Below are 19773 nucleotides of genomic sequence, written 5' to 3'. Positions count from 1 at the left end.
CCACGGCGTGGATTCGGGACAAGGCATCGGCTTTCCCATTACGTGAACCTGGACGGTATGTAACGACAAAATTGAACTGGTTAAGGAATAGGCTCCAACGGGCTTGCCGTGGAGACAGGCACCTGGCAGACTTAAGAAATTCCAGATTACGATGATCTGTGAGTACTATCACTTGCTGCGCGGCTCCCTGTAAGTGGTGTCTCCATTCCTTGAAAGCGGAAATAATCGCTAACAATTCTTTGTCCGCAATGTCATAGTTCCTTTCTGCAGGGGACAACCGGCGGGAAAAGAAAGCACACGGATGTAAGAGACTCTTGTCCCCAGTCCTTTGAGAAAGGATGGCCCCTAATGCGTAGTCGGAAGCGTCGACTTCCACGATAAAGGGAAGTGCGGGATTCGGATGTACCAATATAGGCGCTGAGGTAAAACAAACCTTGAGACGATGGAAGGCTTCCTGGGCCTGGGCGGACCACACAAACTTCTGTCCTTTCTTGGTTAACAGAGTGATGGGACGAACGATCTCTGAAAAATTACGGATAAAACGTCGGTAAAAGTTGGCAAAACCGACAAAGCGTTGTACCTCTTTGATGTTTCCCGGTTCCGGCCAGTCTAGAATTGCTTGTATTTTGCCAGACTCCATGTTCAGTCCCTGAGGAGAGATGACATAACCTAAGAATTGTATCTGTGAGCAATGGAATTCGCATTTCTCCAGTTTGATGTACAGGTGGTTTTCCCTCAGCCGGGTAAGTACGGTCTTGACGTGCTCCTGGTGTTCCTGTAGGGAATCAGAAAAGATTAGGATATCGTCCAGATAAATCACCATGAATTGGTCCATGATATCCCTAAAAATATCGTTAACTAGATGTTGGAAAGCCGCGGGAGCGTTACAAAGTCCAAAAGGCATCACTAGGTACTCAAAATGTCCATACCGACATCGGAACGCGGTCTTCCACTCGTCTCCGGGACGTATGCGGAGTAGATTGTATGCCCCACGGAGGTCCAATTTGGTGAATATTTTTGCCTGTTGGACCCTCTCCAATAGCTCAGGAATCAATGGTAACGGATACCGGTTCCGGATGGTTATTTTATTCAGTTCCCGGTAGTCAATACAGGGTCTCAGAGTCCCCTCTTTCTTTTTCACAAAAAAGATGGGTGCCCCTGCTGGTGAGGTAGACGGACGAATAAATCCCTTAGCTAGACTTTCATCAATGTAGTTTTTTAGTGCTTCTAGCTCAGGTGCCGCCAACGGGTACACATGACCAAACGGGATCTCCGCCCCTGGGAGTAAGTCTATGGGGCAATCATACGGTCTATGCGGGGGAAGCCGATCGGCTTTTCTTTTGTCGCATATGTCCGCAAAGTCATTATACACCGGGGGTAGAACAGGTACCTGTACAGTGCCCTCCGCATTCGGTGTTACTGGAACCGGAACAGTTGGACTAATGGTCGGAATACTCTGCGGTGGGAAGGATATTTCCTTAGTTTCCCAATCGATGACCAGATTTGTAGACCGTAGCCACGGAATACCTAGAATAATCGGAAAATGAGGAGAAGAAATTAGCATGAAAACAAGGGTCTCCTGCTGACCTGGCTTCATGACGCATTCTAGCGGTACGGTTTCCCGATCAACTGGTCCAGAGATTAACGGAGATCCGTCTACCGTCTCCATGGTAACCGGTGAGGCTCTTTGCTGAGTCCGGATACCGTGTTTCCTGGCAAAAGAGGAGTCCATGAAATTTCCCCCTGCCCCAGAATCTATCATTGCAGAGGTAGGTATTAGCTGTCCCTCCCACCGGATCTGAATGGGGAGCGAGCAATGGGTATATTTCCCTTCCGAGTCCTTCGGTGAGGTTGACATTACAGTCAAGGGAAATACCGCATCCAAGTGTCCACTTGCCTCAGAGATATCGGACTCTGCGTCCGTGTTGTCACACTCTGCCATGGCTGCCAATACCTTATTTGGGCGATTCGGACGTTTCGGGCAGTCGATCAAGAAATGGTCCGATTGACCGCAATAGAAACACAAACGCTCACGGAGCCGGTGTTCGCGACGTTCATTGGTCTCTCGCTTTTGCAGAGAGTCCACTTGCATAGGAACGTCCTCGGCCTCCCGTGGCGTCCTGAGAGCGGGTTCTCTGGAAGGAAATGCAAAGTTGTTTACACGGTTTACAGCTGCCCATTTTTCCTGTCTACGTTCCGTCAAGCGGGTATCAATACGCACACAGTGCTGGAGAAACAGTTCAAAATCCCCTGGAGATTCAGAACGAGCTAACTCGTCCTTGATGGTACCGGACAACCCCTTTCTGAAAACAGACAATAATGCATTGTTTCCCCAGTCGGTGTCTACCACTAACCTCTTAAATTCAGTGGCGTATTCAACGACAGAACGCTTTCCCTGACGTAAGGAAAGGAGAGCCGATTCAGCGGTAGCACGGCGATTCGGATCATCAAACATCTGCGCCATTGCGGTCAGAAAAATCATCTAGGTGATTTAAACGGATGTCCCGGTTCTCTATCATAGGATTAGCCCAAGCCAGTGCTCGTGAGGTTAATAACATAATTATACATAACACTTTGGACCGGTCAGAACGGTAATAATCGGCATGTACATCAAAAAACAGTATACATTGGTTCACAAATCCACGAAACTGACTACGGTCACCATTGAAATGGAATGGGGGTAACCTAGGCATACCGGCAGCTGATACGGACGTAGTGGGGCCGGCTTCCTGAGCCTCCACTCTGACTTGCAAGTCCTGTATAGCCGTACCCAGTACCTGGTGATCATGGCCCAGCTGTGCCTCCACATCTCTAAGTTTAGTCTGCACCACCTCCATCTCCTGCTGCAAGGAGTTAATCATAGAAAAGAGCTGATCTACTCCTCGTGTCTCAGTCATTGCCCCAGCGAAATCCTCTTATGGCCTGAGTATAATGTAATACTATTGTATGTTTTGAGGATTTCGATAGCGTTAGGGCAATGACAGCCAGAGACGAGTTTGTGGTACAAGATGTTTATGATATGTAACCACGGTAGATACACAACGGAAATACACAGTATAACAAACACATGAAAATACCTTTCCGAAACGGAGCGAAGGGGATTCCCGGGGCCACGCACCGGACTCCCCCAGGGAGACCACCAGAGCGAACCCTTATACAGGGACTGTCCGGCAATCAACCCCGGAAGGCCTAAATGCGCCACAGCCGGGACACAAGGGGCAAGCGGTAAAGTCCAGAAGTGTCCGTACGGGATGAAAGTCCAGAATGGTTATGAACCGGAAGAAACCGGGCAGACGTGCTGACCAAAGACGGCAGACGGAGTCCGGGCACAGTTTGAAGAAACCGGGTGTGGTCCAGAGTCGGTCGGTAGATTTTCAGGAGGATCCAAAGGTAATCAAGTAGCAGCAGCAGCAAAGCAGGAGCACACAGCAAGCAGTATACTCAGGCACTGGACTAGGCTTAGAGGCGGCCTTTTAAGCAGCTGGACAGGAAGTAGGGCAACAGAACATAAAACTCCATGTTAACCGAGGGCAAGCTCTTTCAAAAGAGGACTGGAAAACCCGGAAACCTGACAGGTTGCCTTAACTTCCCAAGCTTCAGCTTTTTCATCCTATGCCATGTCTGCCATGCTGGAGGCTTCTCACCGCACTGCGGTGGCTTCGGCTAATTCCCTCGCTATCCGCAGGATCTTGTGGCTTCGAGAGTGGAAGGCAGATGCTTCTTCAAAGAAGTACCTTGCTGGGCTCCCTTTTGCTGGATCCAGGCTATTCGGTGAACAACTGGATGAAATTATTAAGGAAGCTACTGGCGGGAAGAGTACTTCCATGCCACAAATTAAAACCAGGAAACCTGTCCAGGGTAGGAACCAGTCGAGGTTTCGTTCCTTTCGTTCCTCTAACTGGTCATCCTCTAAGCCCTCGGCCTCGTCCACTAACTCAGCCAAGGACCAAAAACCCAACTGGCGCACAAAGGCGCGTCCACAAAAGACCGCAGGAGCTGCTGCCACTAAGGCAGCCTCCTCTTGACTATCTGGCTGTGCCAGCAACGTCCTTAGTCGGTGGCAGGCTCTCCCACTTTGGCGACGTGTGGTTTCAACACGTCTCCGATCAGTGGGTGCGGGATATCATCTCCCACGGCTACAGGATAGAATTCTCTTCCAGCCCGCCAAACAGATTTTTTCTGTCAACTCCCCCCTGCTCCAAGGCCGCCGCCTTCTCTCAGGCCGCGGCATCCTTGCAGGCCAACGGAGTAATTGTACCGGTTCCCGCCCGGGAACGGTTCAGAGGTTTCTACTCAAATCTCTTCCTAGTCCCCAAAAAGGACGGTTCCTTCCGGCCCATCCTGGATCTCAAGCTTCTCAACAAGCATGTTCAGGTGCGGCATTTTCGCATGGAGTCTCTGCGATCAGTCATTGCCTCAATGACCCAAGGAGATTTCCTGGCATCCATCGACATCAGAGATGCCTATCTGCATGTGCCAATTGCAGTTTCACACCAGCGTTGGCTACGTTTTGCAATCGGAGAGGAACATTTCCAATTCGTGGCTCTCCCCTTCGGGTTAGCCACAGCCCATCGAGTATTCACCAAGGTCATGGCAGCAGTGGTTGCGGTTCTGCACCTCCAGGGGTTGGCAGTGATTCCTTACCTGGACGACCTTCTAGTCAAGGCTTCATCCAGCGCAGACTGTCAGCAGAGTGTCTCGCTCACTCTCGCCACTCTAACCCAATTCGAGTGGCTTGTCAATCTGCCCAAATCCACTCTGACTCCGACCCAGAGGCTCACGTACCTAGGGATGCAGTTCGAGACTCTGCCGGCACTTGTGAAGCTGCCCTTAGTCAAACAGCAGTCCCTCCATCTGGCGGTGCGCTCTCTGCTGAGGCCCCGCCGTCATTCCATCAGGCACCTGATGCAGGTGCTGGGTCAGATGGTGGCGTCAATGGAGGCTGTTCCCTTTGCCCAGTTCCATCTGCGTCCTCTGCAGCTGGACATTCTCCGCTGTTGGGACAAGCGGACTTCCTCCTTGCACAGGCTAGTGGCTCTGTCGCCACAGACCAGGGGCTCCTTTCAGTGGTGGCTTCGGCCCCTCTCTCTGTCTCAGGGACGCTCCTTCCTGGCCCCGTCCTGGGTGATCCTCACCACGGATGCCAGTCTATCCGGCTGGGGAGCGGTATGTCTCCACCACCGAGCACAGGGCACTTGGACTCCATCCGAGTCAGCCCTCTCGATCAATGTGCTGGAAACCAGAGCTGTGCTTCTGGCTCTCCTAGCCTTTCACCACCTTTTGGCGGGCAAGCACATCCGAGTCCAGTCAGACAACGCGACAGCGGTTGCCTACATCAATCACCAAGGCGGGACACGCAGCCGCCTGGCAATGTTGAAGGTTCAACGCATCCTTCAATGGACGGAGGACTCCAAGTCCACCATGTCCGCAGTCCACATCCCAGGCGTGGAAAACTGGGAAGCAGATTATCTCAGCCATCAAACCGTGGACAGTGGCAAGTGGTCCCTGCATCCGGCAGTGTTTCAGTCAATCTGCCGCAAGTGGGGCACTCCGGAAGTGGATCTAATGGCATCCCGGCACAACAACAAGGTTCCAGTTTACGTGGCTCGCTCCCACGATCCTCAGGCCCTTGCAGCGGACGCTCTGGTTCAAGATTGGTCCCAGTTTCGTCTGTCCTACGTGTTTCCCCCTCTAGCTCTCTTGCCCAGAGTTCTGCGCAAGATCAGAATGGAGGGCCGTCGGGTCATCCTCATTGCACCGGACTGGCCCAGGCGAGCTTGGTACCCAGACCTGCTCCATCTGTCCGTAGAGGTGCCGTGGCATCTTCCGGACCGTCCAGACCTTCTCTCACAAGGTCCGTTTTTCCGCCAGAATTTTGCGGCTCTCAGATTGACGGCGTGGCTCTTGAGTCCTGGATCTTGACGGCTTCTGGTATTCCTCCTGATGTCATCTCCACTATGACTCGGGCTCGGAAGTCTTCCTCTGCCAAAATCTATCACAGGACCTGGAGAATTTTCCTGTCCTGGTGTCGCTCTTCCGGCCATGCTCCTTGGCCTTTTTCCTTGCCGACCCTTCTGTCCTTTCTACAGTCCGGTCTGCAGCTAGGACTATCCCTCAATTCCCTCAAGGGACAAGTCTCAGCTCTGTCAGTGCTGTTCCAGCGGCGTATCGCCCGGCTGGCTCAGGTGCGCACCTTCATGCAGGGCGCGTCTCACATCATTCCGCCTTACCGGCGGCCCTTGGATCCCTGGGACCTCAATCTGGTCCTCACGGCCTTGCAGAAACCCCCCTTTGAGCCTCTTAGGGAGGTTTCTTTGTCTCGTCTTTCACAGAAAGTGGCCATAACTTCCCTCAGGAGAGTCTCTGATTTGGCTGCGCTCTCTTCGGAGTCACCTTTTTTGGTTTTTCATCAAGACAAGGTGGTTCTCCGTCCGACTCCGGATTTTCTCCCTAAGGTGGTTTCTCCTTTCCACCTTAACCAGGACATTTGCCTGCCTTCCTTTTGTCCGGCTCCTGTTCATCGCTTTGAAAAAGCGTTGCATACTCTAGATCTGGTGCGGGCGCTCCGGATCTATGTGTCTCGCACCGCTGTTCTTAGGCGGTGCACCTCTCTTTTTGTGCTAACCACAGGTCGGCGTAAGGGCCTCTCGGCTTCTAAGCCGACCTTAGCTCGTTGGATTAGGTCGGCCATATCCGATGCCTACCAGTGTACTCAGGTGCCTCCCCCGCCGGGGATCAAGGCACACTCGACCAGAGCTGTCGGTGCCTCTTGGGCTTTCAGGCACCAGGCTACGGCTCAGCAGGTCTGTCAGGCTGCCACTTGGACTAGCCTGCATACCTTTTCAAAGCACTACCAAGTGCATGCTCATGCTTCGGCAGATGCGAGCTTGGGCAGATGCATCCTTCAGGCGGCTGTCGCCCATTTTGTGAAGTTAGGCTCCGCCTACTTCTCAGTTTTCTGTTTATTCCCACCCATGGACTGCTTTGAGACGTCCCAATGTCTGGGTCTCCCATAGGAACGATAAAGAAAAAGAGAATTTTGTTTACTTACCGTAAATTCTTTTTCTTATAGTTCCGTATTGGGAGACCCAGCACCCTCCCTGTTGCCTGTTGGCAGTTTCTTGTTCCGCGTGTTATCACCGGCTGTTGTTGTAGACAGAGGCTCCGGTTATTCCGGTTCTTGCTCTGTCTTTACTTGTGGGTGGCTATTCTCCTTCAGCTTTTGCACTAAACTGGCTAGATCTGGTTATCCAGGGGGTGTATATGCTCAGAGGGAGGAGCTACACTTTTTAGTGTAGTACTTTGTGTGTCCTCCGGAGGCAGAAGCTATACACCCAATGTCTGGGTCTCCCAATACGGAACTATAAGAAAAAGAATTTACGGTAAGTAAAAAAAATTCTCTTTTTTTTTCATTAAAAACATATTTTTTACCTTACTTTTTAGTCGTGATCCCCTAGCCAGCTCCTAAGAGCTTAAGCTGGGTTTACACATAGCGACAACGACGTCGCTGCTACGTCACTATTTTCTGTGACGCAACAGCGACCTTGTAAGTTGCTGTTATGATCGCTGCTTAGCTGTCAAACAGCAGACGCATCAGCGATCATAATGACAAGCGTCGCTGTGGAAGCGATTAAACGCTTGGTAACTAAGGTAAATATCGGGTAACCAACCAAAGTGCTTCTTTGGTTACCCGATATTTACCTTGGTTACCAGCGCACACCGCTTAGCGCTGGCTCCCTGCACTCATAGCCACAGTACACATCGGGTTAATAAGCAAACCTTTGCTTATTTCCCGATGTGTAGTCTGGCTGCGTGCAGGGAGTCGGCAGCACAGGCAGCGTGAGAGCGGCGGACGCTGGTAACGAAGGTAAATATCGGGTAACCAAGGAAAGGGCTTCCCTTGGTTACCCGATGTTTACCTTAGTTACAGCTTACCGCAGACTGCCAAAAGCTGGCTCCCTGCATCCTGCTCGCTTCAATTCGTCGCTCTCTCGCTGTCACACACAGCGTTGTGTGCTTCACAGCGAGAGAGCAACGAGCAAAAAATGAAGCAGGACATTTAGCAACGAGCGGCGACCTCACAGCAAGGGCCGGATCGTTGCTGGATGTTACACACAGCGACAGCGACGGGACGTCGCTGCTACGTCACAGAAAATGGTTACGTAGCAGTGACGTCGTTGTCACTATGTGTGAACCCAGCTTTAGACTGGATCATGCGACATCCAACAACCACCTGGTGACTGCAAGAAGTCACCTTTTATAGCCATAGCCTTCCCTTAGTATATACTGTGCCCTTATCGAATTGATTGTACAAGATTGCTTCTCTTATTGGATGAATTTCAAGCTGCATGGATAATGTTCATTTAAATGATGTGGATAGAAAGACTGAGGATATCTACATGTGGTCTGGAATGCACAGACTAGACAATGGCTACTAAGGTAATTTACATTAGATTAGCAATACACAACTACATTACAATGATTGCTCCGAAGGGTCTGGTCCCAAACAATAGTTTAGCAAACATGAGTTAACACACAGAAGAACAATATGTCTGGCTGAATTTTAAGAAACTTTAACCCATGCTAGGCATTGGGTGTCCATGTCGTCACATTCCTCCCCCCTCTTAATATTAGCCAGACAGGATAGGCTTCCGATCATCCTTCTCCTCTTGACGGCATTGTCCTTTTTAATGGTGAGGTCACCAACAGAGGCTCGCATCTATACACCTCCCCCTGATTACCTCCCCCAGGTTGAGCAGCCATATTGCGGACAAGCACTAAGGTGGGGCCCGTGAGTTGGGCTTCCCTGAATTCCTTCTGATCTATCTCCCCCCAGTCAATGGCCAAAGTTGGGTCTGAGGTACTCACATTCATTGCATCTGAGGAGGAGGCTGAAGATTGAGGAGGAGGGTTCCCCTCAGATGGGTTGGTAGAAACATCTGCACAAGGATGGTGTTTGGCTTGGCTGCGGGTGATGGCGGTAACAAACTGGCTGGATAGTCCTTGTCCTAGGTCATTCTCCAAAATGACTGGTGTGAGCAGGTAATCCACAAGCCCCACTTTCGCTTCCCTCTGGGTGGTATCGGAAACAACAGGCTTGGTGGGGCCATCTATGAACCCCACTTCAACTTCCTCCTGGCTAGTCTCCGAAACACCAGGTGTGGGGAGGCTGTCCATAAGCTCCATATGGACCTCTTCCTGGTCAGACCCCAAAATAACAGGTGTGGGGAGGCTGTCCATAAGCTCCATATGGACCTCTTCCTGGTCAGACCCCAAAATAACAGGGGTGGGGATGCTGTTCATAAGCTGCACATCAGCCTTGCTCTGGTCAGTCTCCACAATGACAGGTATGGGGAGGCTGTTCACAAGTCCTACATCGATTGCAACCTGGTTGGTTCCCAAAATATCAGGTGTGGGGAGGCTGTCCACAAGTCTCACATCAACCTCTTCCTGGTCATGTCCCAAAATAACTGGTGTGGGGATGGTGTCCATAAGCTCCACATCAGCTTTGCTCTGGTCAGTCTCCACAATGACAGGTATGGGGAGGCTGTTCACAAGTCCCACATCGTTCGCTTCCTGGTTAGTCCACAATATACCAGGTGTGGGGAGGCTGTTCATAATCTCCACCTCGACCTCTCCCTGGTCGGTCTTTAGGTCCAACTGCACACATGCCAGAGGGATGTCCGAGCGCTGGCCCTCAGGCAGGGAGATGGATAATTGGGAATCTGGTAAATGGTCTTACCAGGGTGATGGAAGATCCAGTGTCTCAAAGTCCCTGAGCCTGTATATCACCGACCTTGACCGTCTGGATGTGGGGATGGAGGTTGGCTGGTGTACGGTGTCCGGCCTGCCGTAGGGTGTGGACTGGGTAAACCACTTCCTCAGCTATTGATGTTTCTCGGGAGTAGCATTCCTCAGGTCTCAATGGTTCATCTCGGCATATGTTGACTGGTTGGACTGGCAGATGGGCTCCAAGCATTTGGCCTTTGTTTTGGAGACAATCTTTATCGATATGTCCATGGCGCCCACATGTATAACAGCGCCGTAGATTGGGCAAGTCACGGGCCCTGTTTATAGACCTTTGTTTCGGTGCAGCTTCTGCTGGGTAGCAGGACCATCCTTCTCGAGCAGCTGGTGTTAGCAGTACGGCAGCTGGAACCCCATAAACATATTCCAGAACACAAGCCCTCTCTTCTCTTGAGGATTTAGGCCCCAATGCAACCAACAACGCTGTGGCTTGGGCCATTTTGGACCAAGTTGATTCCCGATTGTCACTAGATCCATGATGTTGTACATAGTTTAAATCCTCTGGGTCAATATCGGCGGGATCCTCATCATCATCTGCATCATTCTGGGCATCCCAATGGACTAATTTCCGGATCAAGTCCGACCGAGTGTCAGCGTTCCTGTAGTCAATCTTTCGCCTCTGGCACAGATCCTGTAGCATCCATTTACTGCTGCGGTCGTAACTCCTCTCTGGTCCTTCTCCCATGGCTGATCTGGTGGGGTTGGACATGGCAGCGTCCGAAACCTGAATGCCTCCACTATGGCCTGCTAGGTATGCTTATGTGCCTCCCTTGTTGTTGAGCCCTGGACGGTGTCCGAAAACACCAGTCCTCTGCAGCTCCCCTGGATAAACCAGGCTGAGTAGTATCCCACTGCTGCCACCAATTGTGGAGACACGGGGCTCAGTGGGTGCTCTTGTCCGCTGGCCCAGCCGCCTTTAGAAAGACAGCGTGGCTCAGGGCTCATCCCAACTGAACGCACGACCTCCTTAACCGTGGGCGGAACACTATTCAGACAACACAGGGTGAGGGAATCACAATATTAAGACTTTATTGGATCCCCAAACAATTAACGGCACATAACACATGACCAGCAAAGCACACAAATGTAACAGGCAACAGAGTCTCACCCTTCCGCTGACTCACCAGGGATTAGAATGTCCGTGCCTCAGAGCTTCCAGGGCTATTTACTCCAAACCAGCAGCACCCCGCTTTCGGCGGGCACCCACCGAGAATGGAATAACGCCAGATTTAGGAAGCTGGCTGAGGTCTGCAAAGTCTGTAGTCAGATGTCTGGATTGTCCCAAGCTGAATTCCTTCCTTAGGTAGTCCTTGGTATCACAGCCGAATCCTTGCATATAGTGTTATAATCCAGGTTATTGCTTGCCAATCGGATCCGCAGGTCCTAGATTGGTAAGCATGTAGCAAGAGTCTCTCTGGGCAATGGACAGTCCTCCTTCTTATACCCCTGAGCTCTTCATTCAGACCATTTGGGGTCTTCATGACTGGTGGATAAGACTGGGCTCTTATTGGCTAGATTTCAAGCCGTATACAGAATATTCCAGTAATAATGGTCAATGGCAGAGACGAGGAAGAGACAGCTAAGTTACATCCCATCCAGCAAACACATCTTAATACAATGAGTGCCTGGCCTTCAGTGGCCAAACAATTACATGAGTCAACAAACACTTCAATACTAAACTCCCAAAAGTCTTGTAGAACAATGAGGGCTTATCCCCCATCTATACACAAACTATCTTCATGTCTGGCTGAATTTTAAGAACGTTAACCCATGCTAGGCTTTGAGAGTCCATGTCGTCACAGCCATCATTAGACTGCAGACCATATAAGAACTACAGTACTGATGAAACAATCAGTATCACAATTAAATATTTACATCCAGATACCTTTATAGGTAATATTTTCTCTGACTGAAATCCTTCTCCATTCTTTCGTCTACATCTGGTCCAGGCTTCATGATGACTTTTCACATCCACAGCTCAACTCTGCAGACTTCTGTCTTCTCCGGCCTTCTGCAACACATCTCGACACTGTATCCTTAAAATAGTGTTATAATAATACCCAATATAAAAAATCTTTCCATGCTATACCCCAGAATAAATAATTTCCCTGTACTGTATGCCCTACACAAAATATGTGCCCACACTGTCTATCGCATTATACATTGCCTCCATCCTGTCCTCTCCTATAAAATATTGCCTTGATTTTTTCCACCTTTCTGAACTAAAACTGCCACACCAACCCTCCTTATTAACTATAACTGCCACAAAAAATGTGGGAGTGGTGTTTAAGGGTATGTGCCCACGATCAGAACTTGCTGCGTCCTGGACGCAGCAGGTCCTAACCTGCGGAGCCGCGTGTCTCCTCCGTAGGAGAACGCAGGAGAACGCAGCTGCTTGTACCCAGGGTTTAGTGTGCTGCGGTCTCTCGCTTGTGTTGTTCCTATGGAGGATGCATGCAATTCCACAGCAAACAATTGACATGCTGCGGCTTGGAAAGACGTACCGCAGGTCAGTGTTTGCTGTGGAAAAAACAAGCACAGTTGTCATAGGATTTCTAGAAATCCCTTCCACTATTCATGTATTGTACAATGCTGCATTTTGGACGCAGCTGAAGCATGCTGCATCCAAAACGCTGCAAACACTGATCTTGGGCACACACCATTAGAGAACCAGCTGAGCTCCACTCCTAGGGGGTGGCAATATGTCATCCACTGGGGTACATCTTAGACCACCAATTAAAGAAAGATGCTCATCTTGCCTTATGGCAGAAGCAGGTCTGGCTGCAAAGCCAAAGAAACTGCTGCCAGATACAATACAAATGCTTCAACGAACATTTGCAAACACAAAACTCAAGGATTCTTGGAATGGTTTTGCTACAACAGCTAGGAAAGCAGCAAGGTGATCACAGGAGCACAAACACTTGATATCTGAGCAATGGAAAAGCATTTCCTGCCCAAGCATTATGGTCGATTGAGCTCATGTCCTTATGGCTGCTTTTAACCTTATGAAAGAAGGAAATTTCTTTTCAAATCCAATTTGATATATTCCAGGGGTTAATTTTATCTCAAAAATATATTATAAACCCCAACTTTTTAAAAAATTCCTTTATTATACCAAAAGCTAAATAGACTCATAGACATAAAAACATACAATGTCTCTGCTGGATTCAACCAATAAGGGGGTAGATACATCAAAATCACATCCTCAACTGGTCAATTGAACAGAGGAAAAAAACAGGGATAACTTTTTTGAAAAAAAGGCACATCCTGGAATACCCTAGGTTATTCCTAACAGAACCAACACCCAATATATGGTGCAAACTCATCTACCGAACTGTTATTTTGGATATTTTTCAAAAAAGTTATCCCTGTTTTTTTTCTCTGTTCAATTGACCAGTTGAGGATGTGATTTGGATGTCGAGTAGTTGTCAAAAAAACATCAAAAAGAGTGACCAGGGATGACATTATCATAAGTGTGTTTTTATGGTCTCAAAAACTGGATAGGGGTTGGAACTGGATATAGTGACGAAATATCTTTTTGTCTCTGTATTCAGCTCCTAAACCACTGTGTGACGTGAGTTTAATAGATATTTATTAAAATATTAATGTGAATAATGGTATGAAGTATATAAATCTTTGAAAAATTGCAATTTTTCCCTCTGAGGAATTTTTTGATGAGGGGAAATAGGTATCGAATCGTGAAAGAAGGATGAATTGTATATTGCAATGTATCTACCCCCTTATTGGTTGAATCCAGCAGAGACATTGTATGTTTTTATGTCTATGAGTCTATTTAGCTTTTGGTATAATAAAGGAATTTTTTAAAAAGTTGGGGTTTATAATATATTTTTGTTATGAAAGAAGGAAACTTTCAGCAGGACAATGCACCATACCACAAGTCATGTAGTCATGAAATGGTTCCAGAAACGTGACAGTGAGTATTCCTTTACTACTTACCTTCACAATTCCCAAATTTTAATCCTAGAGAGCAGGGATGGGCAATTAATGAGAAACTGTGACTCTTGTAGAGGGCCAATCTAATAAACTCAAATTAATTTAGCTCAATAGTAATATTAACATATTAATATTTTGTTTATATTAATTGTATTACTTACTATTGAGCAGAATTAGGTATGCTGACATCCCCCAATATACCATACGAGGCCACACACAGCCCCCCGTATATAAAGTATGAGCCCCCACACAGTGCCCCTATATACAATATGAACCCTCACATAACCTCTTTATGTATGGACCCCCACATAACCCCCTAAATGCAGTATCAGACCTCAAGTAGCCCCCATATAGAGTATATTAGTCCCTATATATAGTATGAGCCCCCCACATAGTCTCCTATATATAGGAGCCCTCCATAGCACCCTATATACCGCATGAGCCCCCACAGATTCCTCATATATATAGTATCAGCCCCCACATAGCTTCCTTATAAACAGTATGAGCCCCTATATACAGTATTAACACAAAAATCATCTCCTTATACACAGTATGAACCCCAACATAGCCCCCTATAAACAGTATGAGCCCCCAAATAGTGTCCTTATATAATACAGTATGTGCCCTCACATAGCCATCTTAGGCTAGTTTCACACTTGCGTTGAATGGCATTCGTTGCATTGCGTTGTGTGACGGATGCAACGGATGTGTTGCATATAGTGGCACAACGGATGCAACGGATGCTGCAAAACAACGCAATCCGTTTTTGTTTTTTTTTTTGCAGTTTTACCGTCGGCAGACTATTTTGAACGATCAGCTGATCGCTAACAGTAGTCCGCCGCCGGGTGATCAGCTGATCACTAACAGTAGCCGGCCACCGGGTAATTAGCCGCTCACTCACAGTAGCCGGCCGCCGGGTGATCAGCCGATCAGTCACAGTAGCCGGCCGCCGGGTGATCAGCTGATCGTTTGGTCGCCGACAATGTGTGCGGGGAGCGGGGGGCGGAGTGCGGTGGGTGGAGCCGAGCAGGGCCATGGCTGAGGACGTCAGTGCCGCGGGGACTGCATCGCTGGGGGACAGGTGAGTGAGTGTGAGAGTGTGTGTGTGTGTGTGTGTGTGTGTGTGTGCGATTGTGTGTGTGTATACACACGGAGTGCGGGGAGGGGGCGGAGCCGAGTAGGGAAGTGTCGGGCTCCCGGCACACGTAACCAGGGTTCCTTGGTTACCCGATGTGTACCCTGGTTACGGGTGGAGGGAGCCAGAGAGAGCATGCGCAGTGAAATCCAAAGGATTCCGCTGCTCAAAAAAAGTTACATGCTGCGTTCCTTCCGCCCGACGCAGCGTCAAAATAACTACGCTGCGTCGTCCGGCGGATGCAACGCTGACACTTGCATTACAGTGCATCAGCCATACAAGTCTATGGAGAATAGCGCAGTGCGTTAACGGACTGCGCTATTCTCCATAGTGACGGACTCCGCTGAACGCAAGTGTGAAACTAGCCTTATATACAGTATGAGCTCTCAAATAGCCACCTATATACAGTATGAGTCTCCATATAGCCTCCCATGTACATTATGAACCCAAAAATAGCCCCTATATACATTAAGAGCCCCCACACAACTTTGCATGTACATTATGAGCCCAAAAATGGCCCCTATATACATTATGAACCCCCACATAGTCTCCTATATACATTATGAGCTCCCATATAGCCTTCTACAGACAGTGTGAGCCCCCATATAGCCTCCTATTGACAGTGTGAGCCCCCACATAGCTTCCTATAGACAGTGTGAGCCCCAACATAGCCCCTATATACATTGTGAGCGCCCACATAGCCTCCTATATACAGTATGAACCCAAACATAGCCCCTATAAATAGTAATAGTTGTAGTACCCAGCATTGCCCGGAATAGTAACTAAAGCGGGCTTTACACGCTACGACATTGCTCAAGTGATCTCATTGGGGTCACGGAATTTGTAACGCACATCCGGTCGCTTTAGCGATGCCATTGCGTGTGACACCTATGAGCGATTTTGCATCATCGCAAAAACGTGCAAAATCGCTCATCGGTGACATGGGGGTCCATTCTCAAAAATCGTTACTGCAGCAGTTACAAAGTTGTTCCTCGTTCCTGCGGCAACACACATCGCTTCGTGTGACACCGCAGGAACAAGGAACCTCTCCTTACCTGCCTCCCGGCCGCTATGCGGAAGGAAGGAGGTGGGCGGGATGTTACGTCCCGCTCATCTCCGCCCCTCCGCTTCTATTGGGCGGCGGTTCAGTGACGCAGCTGTGACGCTGAACGAACCGCCCCCTTAGAAAGGAGGTGGTTCGCCGGTCACAGCGACACCGCAGGGAAGGTAAGTATGTGTGACGGGTCCGGGCGATGTTGTGCGACACGGGCAGAGATATGCCCGTGTTGCACAACCGATGGGGGCGGGTACCCACACTAGCGATATCGGGACCGATATCGCAGTGTGTAAAGCGGCCTTTAGTCTGTCTCTCTTCCACTATCTCTCTCTATCTCTCTCCCACTCCCCCTCTCACCACCAAAATCATATTAACTGACATCAGCTGTCATACTAAAAATGTCATTTGTTGCCTATAGCAACCAATCAGAGCTTATATTAATGATCTGTAGCAAAACAGAAGCAGAGCTGTGATTGGTTGTTATAGGCCACCTGATAAATATCCAGGCTAACTGTTAAAACAGCCAATATATTACCTCACACATCCAAACAGTAAGTAAGCAGGTTTTTTGGCAAATAACTGTAAACCGCGGGGTGAAAATTTCCTCTCAAAACATAGTCTATGACGTTCCCTGGGTCACATTGGGCGTCTGTGCAAAATTTCATGATTGTATATGCAACGGTGCGAATTCCTTTAGCGGATATACACACACACATACATACATACATACATACACACATACATACATACATACACACAGCTGTATATATTAGATGAGTCCGCAAATAGCCCTTCTATGTACAGCTACACATCTCCCATAGAAAGGAAACAAAAAACCCATATATTCTCACTTCCCTCTCATTCCCCCAGCTGTGGGCTCTGCCCCGGTCTCCAGGGCACTAATACAGCAGACATGATGCCATGATGCCATGTCTGCTGTCACAGACGCACACGGTGATTGGTGGAAGATAGAGCCGACAGCTCCATTCTCCACCAATGTATTCGGCGCTACCTGTATCTTCAGGTGGAGCTATTGATGATATGGGGACGTGTACAGCGGATGGCATGGTGCGGCATGTGGGCCACTGGTTTCAGCCTTTCAGGCCGTACTAGAGCAGCCAGAGGGCCGGATGTGGCCCGCAGACCACACTTTGCCTACCCCTGCTATATAGCATCTATGGGACAAGATAGTCCTGTCTGCATGAGCAATTCCTGTAAATTGACTTCAACGCCTTGTGGAATCTGTGCAATGAAGAATTGCTGCAATTGTGAGAGACAAAGGACATGCACTTAGGTATGTTTGGATGCAAAGTTTACAGCAAATCTGCAGCATTAATATCTGCACTAAATTGTGTGAATATTGCCACGGTTTCCACTGGTCAATTGCCTTGGATATACTGCAAACTTCACCCTTTGCATTGCATACCCTGAAATCCATAGTAAACAGAGAACTGTCAGCGGATACATGCCGCCCAAACCATGGGCCACTGGCTGTATGATTACAGCAGAGTATAATATTCATTTTTATTTATATACCGCCAACATATTCCAGCACTTTACAATTCAGAGGGGACATGTACAGACAATATGAGACAATACAGAGTAACACAATTCAACAGATACCAAGAGGAGTGAGAGCCCTGCTCGTAAGCTTATACATCTATGAGGAAATAGGGGAGGCAGAAATGGTAAGAAGTGCTTGTATTGTGTAGTCCAGCCATAATAAATAGGGTACTCACATAACACTGCATGAACCACTCACCAGCAAGTGCATGGAGGGTGTAAACAGATGACAAAAGGACCAGATTTGGAAGAAAATATTGTAAGGGCAAAACAGGAATAGTTAGATCAGTGAGGTGAGGTGATAGGCCAAATGCGTTTTTAGGGCACACCTAAAATTGTGTATATTGTGAATTAAGCAATGTGTCTTGGGTAGTGCACTCCAGAGAATTGGCGCAGCTCATGAGAAGTCTTGGTGCCCCATGTCTGCTATCAATGTATAACCATGATGCCTAAATTGAAATCATACATGGTATCACAGCTTGTAAAAGGCCAAACTAGGTAAACATTGCATTGTAAAATATAAAAAAACCTAAAATGTTTACCTTTTTGAGTTGAGAGGATTACAAAATAATGAAAAAAAATCAAAAAGTAGCAATAAAAACTACAGCTCTTCCAGCAAACAAAAGCCTTAACATGGTCGCTTCAACTGAAAACTAAAAACATTATTAGTCTCAGAAAAAGATGACAAAAAAAACAAATATTTGTTTTAATTGTTTTTTAAAGCAGTAAAATATACAATTAATAGAAATATATATACTGACTTGCAGAATAAAGCTAATACTAGAATAAAGGGCCTTTGGCACTGCTCGGATATTGCTCTGCAGTCTGACAATACTGTCATCAGAAGGTGCAAGGATGGGAGTCTGACAACGCTGTCATCAGAAGGTGCAGGGATGGGAGTCTGACAACACTGTCATCAGAAGGTGCGGGGATGGGAGTCTGACAACACTGTCATCAGAAGGTGCGGGGATGGGAATCTGACAACGCTGTCATCAGAAGGTGCAGGGATGGGAGTCTGACAACGCTGTCATCAGAAGGTGCAGGGATGGGAGTCTGACAACGCTGTCATCAGAAGGTGCAGGGATGGGAGTCTGACAACACTGTCATCAGAAGGTGCGGGGATGGGAGTCTGACAACAGTGTCATTAGAAGGTGCAGGGATGGGAGTCTGACAACACTGTCATCAGAAGGTGCGGGGATGGGAGTCTGACAACGCTGTCATCAGAAGGTGCGGGGATGGGAATCTGACAACACTGTCATCAGAAGGTGCGGGGATGGGAGTCTGACAACACTGTCATCAGAAGGTGCGGGGATGGGAGTCTGACAACGCTGTCATCAGAAGGTGCAGGGATGGGAGTCTGACAACACTGTCATCAGAAGGTGCGGGGATGGGAGTCTGACAACAGTGTCATCAGAAGGTGCAGGGATGGGAGTCTGACAACACTGTCATCAGAAGGTGCGGGGATGGGAGTCTGACAACGCTGTCATCAGAAGGTGCGGGGATGGGAGTCCGACAACACTGTCATCAGAAGGTGCGGGGATGGGAGTCTGACAATACTGTCATCAGAAGGTGCAGGGATGGGAGTCTGACAACGCTGTCATCAGAAGGTGCAGGGATGGGAGTCTGACAACACTGTCATCAGAAGGTGCGGGGATGGGAGTCTGACAACGCTGTCATCAGAAGGTGCGGGGATGGGAGTCTGACAATACTGTCATCAGAAGGTGCGGGGATGGGAGTCTGACAACACTGTCATCAGAAGGTGCGGGGATGGGAGTCTGACAACGCTGTCATCAGAAGGTGCAGAGATGGGAGTCTGACAATGCTGTCATCAGAAGGTGCAGGGATGGGAGTCTGACAACGCTGTCATCAGAAGGTGCGGGGATGGGAGTCTGACAACGCTGTCATCAGAAGGTGCAGGGATGGGAGTCTGACAACACTGTCATCAGAAGGTGCGGGGATGGGAGTCTGACAACACTGTCATCAGAAGGTGCGGGGATGGGAGTCTGACAACACTGTCATCAGAAGGTGCGGGGATGGGAGTCTGACAACGCTGTCATCAGAAGGTGCGGGGATGGGAGTCTGACAACGCTGTCATCGGAAGGTGCGGGGATGGGAGTCTGACAACACTGTCATCGGAAGGTGCGGGGATGGGAGTCTGACAACAATGTTATCGGAAGGTGCAGGGATGGGAGTCTGACAACACTGTCATCAGAAGGTGCGGGAATGGGAGTCTGACAACACTGTCATCAGAAGGTGC

General features: G+C 48.7%; 1 protein-coding gene across 1 annotated transcript in view; it reads left to right on the top strand.

The window, feature by feature from the left end:
• Positions 1–16421: 16421 nt before the first annotated feature.
• Positions 16422–19773, top strand: part of CARNMT1 (carnosine N-methyltransferase 1) — a 63110-nt gene continuing 59758 nt past the window's right edge. Inside the window, exon 1 of the mRNA XM_075340203.1 lies at positions 16422–16504. The gene's annotated coding sequence lies outside the window, so the exon portion shown is untranslated. The remainder of the gene's footprint in view (positions 16505–19773) is intronic.

This window comes from Anomaloglossus baeobatrachus, chromosome 1 (genome assembly GCF_048569485.1).
Source record: "Anomaloglossus baeobatrachus isolate aAnoBae1 chromosome 1, aAnoBae1.hap1, whole genome shotgun sequence".
NCBI lineage: Eukaryota > Metazoa > Chordata > Amphibia > Anura > Aromobatidae > Anomaloglossus > Anomaloglossus baeobatrachus.
The sequence above is the reverse complement of the archived record's forward strand: the minus strand, read 5'-3'. Positions and strand labels throughout refer to the sequence as shown.